Source organism: Tamandua tetradactyla, chromosome 8, assembly GCF_023851605.1.
Source record: "Tamandua tetradactyla isolate mTamTet1 chromosome 8, mTamTet1.pri, whole genome shotgun sequence".
Lineage (NCBI taxonomy): Eukaryota > Metazoa > Chordata > Mammalia > Pilosa > Myrmecophagidae > Tamandua > Tamandua tetradactyla.
The window spans coordinates 108,914,443-108,919,295 of NC_135334.1; the positions used below are offsets into that span (position 1 = coordinate 108,914,443).

The following is a 4,853-nucleotide window of genomic DNA, read 5'->3' on the forward strand; positions in this document are numbered from 1 at the left end:
AGGCTTGGAATAATGTATTCTAAACGGTGAACCAGAAGGTGGAATTCAGCATTTTCCTCCTTTTTCCTTATCCTCCCAATTTTTCTATAATAAACATAAGGAATTGCTTTTGTGATAGGAAAGAATAAAAATATTTCTTAACTTTTTGAAATGCAATTTGGGACAAAAAAGAAAAACAGCCAGTTTACTTTGTTGAAGTCAACTTGTTAATTTTTTTGAAAAGGTTTAGGAATAATATAGAAGTTCATTGAGCTTCTCAGTGATACACCCAGAAAATGATAAATAGGTAAAATATAGAAATAACAGAGGAGGCATTAGAGCTGCAATTAGAGAGTGACTCATGAGATATTTTTATAAATCAGTAAAGCGAAAGTGCAACATTTAAGTTCATATCAATGGATGAGGCAATAATCTCTTGTAATGTTTAAGACCCGAATCTCTACACTTACTAAAGTGGATTGTTAAATTGCTTTCTAAAATGGGTATCCCAGTAGTAAACAAAGAGTGCCCTTTTTACCATATCCCTTCTAGTCTTGAATTTAATTAACTTAATTAAATTTTAATTAAATTAAAAATACAAATTTAATTTGTATTTCTTTGATTACTAGTGAAGTTGAACGTTTTTTAAGGTTCATTGTCTATATTTTTTTACGTGAGTTATCTGTTCATGTCTTATACTAGTTTTTTGAAGGAGATATTGTGTCATAATAATTTACAATACCAACTTAATCTGTCAAAAGAAATGTTTCAATAAGTTTTGCAGTCCAGAAATTCCAGTCATTTGTTGTTTTTTACGTTTTCTTCTATGGTGGTTCTCCTGGTTCCACTTGGTGCTTTTTAGAAGTCTATTAATCTTTTTCATCGTCTTGATTCCACCGTCTCCTCCCCTTCTGGTAACAGTCCAGCTTTCTTAGCATTCTGTGGGCATCATCACCATGTCCTCGTATGTGTTTGACCACTTTCTTGCTAAATCCAGCTCTGAGAGCGGTGATTTCCTCTCAGTAGTGTAATCTCAGGAGATGGTACATCGTTTGACTTCCATATTTTGGATTCCTCTGGAAACTCCTCAGGCACCTTGACGACGTGCTTCTCCCAGTCGAGCTGCTTGTTCTGGGGATCGGAGAGTTAGGCCGGGCGAGTCATGAGCTGGAACTGCTCATCCGGTCCAGGCAGCCACGCGTGCTGGCTTCACCGCATCTGCCGCCCGCGACGCATCTCCTCTCGCTGCCATGGTCCTCCTGTCCCAGGAGCCGGACCTGCTGCTTGTCGAAGCTGCCGAATAGCTCAGAGGGTACTTCTCATCCGTTACCATGACGGCTGTCTTTTAGGCTTTTTTGTTTTTGAATCTTTATTTTTTTTAATGTGTATGGTACAGTATAACATATATACAAAGTTAAGAAAGAAAAAAGCAATAGTTTTCAAAGTACCTCTTCAACAAATAGTTACAGGACAGATCCCAGAGTTTGTCATGGGCTACCACTCCAACATCTCAGATTTTTCGTTCTAGCTGCTCCAGAACATTGGAGGTTAGAAAGAATATTTTTTTGTCATCACAATTGACTCTTTTTGCATGTGAAAAATAACATATATACAAAAAAGCAGTAAATTTCAAAGCACAGCACAACAATTAGTTGTAGAACAGATTTCAGAGTTTGGTATGGGTTTCAATTCCATAATTTCAGTCTTTGCTTCTAGCTGCTCTAAACATACAGACTAAAAGAGATATCAATATGATTCAGCAATCATACTTGTTTGTTAAACCCTACCTTCTCTGTATAACTCCACCATCATCTTTGATCTTTCTATCTCACTCTTTAGGGGTATTTGGGCTATGACCATTCTAACTTTTTCATGTTGAAAGGGGCTGTCAATAATATGGGGTAGGGAGATGGAACTAGCTGATGTTCTGGAGAGGCTGGGCCCTCTAGGTTTGAGGACTCAGCTGGTCCAGGGAACCATCTAGAGGTTGTAGATTTCTGGAAAGTTACCCTAGTGCATGGAACCTTTGTAGGATCTTATATATTGCTCTAGGTGTTCTTTAGGATTGACTGGAATGGCTTCGGTTGGCATTTGGTAAGTTATGATAGGTACCAATGTCTAACTGAAGCTTGTGTAAGAGTGACCTCCAGAGTAGCCTCTCGACTCTATTTGAATTATGTCTGTTTTTTAAATGATCTTTTATCTGTCATGTATGTTGCAAATATTTTGCCAATTTGTCATTTGCCCTTTAATTTTAATGTCTTATGCTATCTAGAAGTGTTTAATTTTTGAGATGAAATTTATCTTTGCCTTTATTATTTGAGTCTTCTTCACTCTAGGAGCAGATATTACCCACCTGTATTTTCTTCTAGTTCTTTCATAGGATCTTTCTTTCATTTAATTCATAAAACCATCTGGAGTTTATTTTAGAGAAAGAGGTGAGTGACCCAACCAACTTGAAAAAGAACACATTTTTTAACATTAAGCATTACAATAGATTCAGTGCAAAGAAACTATTTGCAATATTAAATGTGGCTGAGGAATTATCAATCAACACAACAAAATTTCCTACGATGAATCCATTTAGACAGTTCTAAGAGTTCATTACAAAAGCCTTGTGCATGTGGAAAACTTACTTTAACATTTTTCTTTGGTAAAGTGGTATCTTTTTACTAATAAATCCCTATATTAATTGGATACTTTACAAAAGGTATGCATTGATCTTGCTATTAAATAATGGAAAACTTATTTTGAAGAGCAAATGAAAAAAGTATACACTTCATTGTATGAGAAGGTGATGCTACATGTCAGAATCAGATCTTGGGTTTCACCTTTTCATGAATGAAAGAGAAAGAACTCTTCATGATTCACAGGGTATGAATCATAATTGCAATTACTGAATGATTACATAGAATTCTCATGCCAGGGTTGTGAAGTGGAAATCTACTGAATAGATACCAGAAATACTAGTTTCAATTCTCCCCTGATTCACTTCCTAAAGTCCCTTTGATTAATCTCTTTAAAATTCTGCACCTGTTTGCCCATGCATTAGACAAAGATCTTGTTTGATTGACAGAAAAAAATGGGTTTTTGAGCTAACATATTAAAGTATTAAAAGCATCTTGAACCACTGGGGAAACCCCAGATACTGTGTCAGACATTAGGGATACCCAAATCAGTAGGCCAAGCATTTGATCTTGAGGCTTGCTCTTGTGAAGCTTATGTATATGGTGGATAAGTTTAGCCTACCTATAGGTATGCCTAAGAGTCACCTCCAGAGGACCTCTTTTGTTGCTCAGATGTGGCCTCACTCTCTCTAAGCCCAACTCTGCAAGTGAAACCATTGCCCTCCCCCCATTAGAACATGACATCCAGGGATGAAAGGCTCCGTGTTGGCATGGGAAATGACCCCCAGAGCCTGGCCCTGGCACTGTGGGATCAACAATGCAATCCTGACCAAAAGCAGGAAAAGAAGTGTAAACAATAAGGTATCAGTGGCTGAGAGAGTTCAAATAGAGTCGAGATGCTACTCTGGAGGTCACTACTATGCAAGCTTCAGTTAGACATTGCTACTATCATAACTTGAAAAACCCCAACCAAAACCATTCTTGCCAATCCTAAGGAATACCTAAAGCACTATATAAGAGCTACAAAATTTCCATGCACTAGGGTAACTTTCCAGAAACCTATAACCTCCAGATGGGTCCCTGGACCAGTAAGTCCTGAAATGCAGAGGGGCCAGCCTTTCCAGAACATCATGAATTAGCTCCATCCCCCTATTCCATATTATTGACAGCCCCTTCCAACATGAAAAAGTTAGAATGGGCATAACCCAAATACCACTAAAGAGTAAGAGAAAGATCAATGGTGATGGTGGAGTTTTACAGAGAAGATAGGGTTTAACAAATGAGTATAAGTGCTGAATCAGTGTATTGATAATCTCTTTTAGTTTACAGTAACTTAGAGCAGCTAGAAATAAAAACCTGAAATTGTGGAATTGTAACCCATACCAAACTCTGAAATCTGTTCTACAATTAATTGTTGTGAAATACTTCGAAATTTATTGCTTTTTTGAATCTATGTTATTTTTTACAAAAAAAAAAAAAAAGCCAAAAAAAAGGAGAAGGAAGACTATAATAGAGAAGATAGGATTTAACAAATGAATAAGACTTCTGAGTCAATATATTGATATTTCTTTTGGTCTCCAGTGTCATGGAGCAGCTAGAAGAAAAAAATGAAAACTCATGGAATTGTAACCCATACCAAACTTTAAAATCTGTTGTATAATTACTTGTTAAAATGTACTTGGAAATTTATCGCTTTTTCGTATATGTGTTATTTTCACAATAAAAAAAGTTAAAAAAAATAAAAACAAAAATAGTAGCCACGTGAAAAAAAGGGAAAAATAAAAAGCATCTTGAACTAAAAAGCTCCACAGACAAGGCCTGCAATTCCAGCCACCAGCAACTCAGGAAACCTAAAATGTTTCCTCAATTAATAAGTCCCTTCTCAAAGAATCTTCTATTCTTTTAGTGTGCATAAATTCTCAAAGGCCCATTGAGGGTAATGGAATATCAGAAAGGAACATTTTGGGGAATAACAGGTAGTTCATATTACTGCTACTAAGACTGTCAAATCATAATGTATTTTAAGAAAACTAATGTTCCTTTCAATTTCTATTTGAAAATTAGCTATTTCTTTTTTAAAAAAAAACTTTTTTATTGTATTGTGTAACATATATACAAGGCAAGGAAATAAAAAATCAATAGTTTTCAAAGTACTCTTCAAAAAGTGGTTACAGGATAGATCCCAGAGTTTGTCATGGGCTACCATATGATCCTCTTATATTTTTCCTTCTAGCTGCTCCAGAATAC

At 36.0% G+C, this 4,853-nt stretch overlaps 1 pseudogene; it reads right to left on the reverse strand.

The window, feature by feature from the left end:
* Positions 1-658: 658 nt before the first annotated feature.
* On the reverse strand, positions 659-1,312 carry LOC143643730 (UPF0690 protein C1orf52 pseudogene; annotated as a pseudogene).
* Between the last annotated feature and the right edge of the window lie 3,541 nt (positions 1,313-4,853).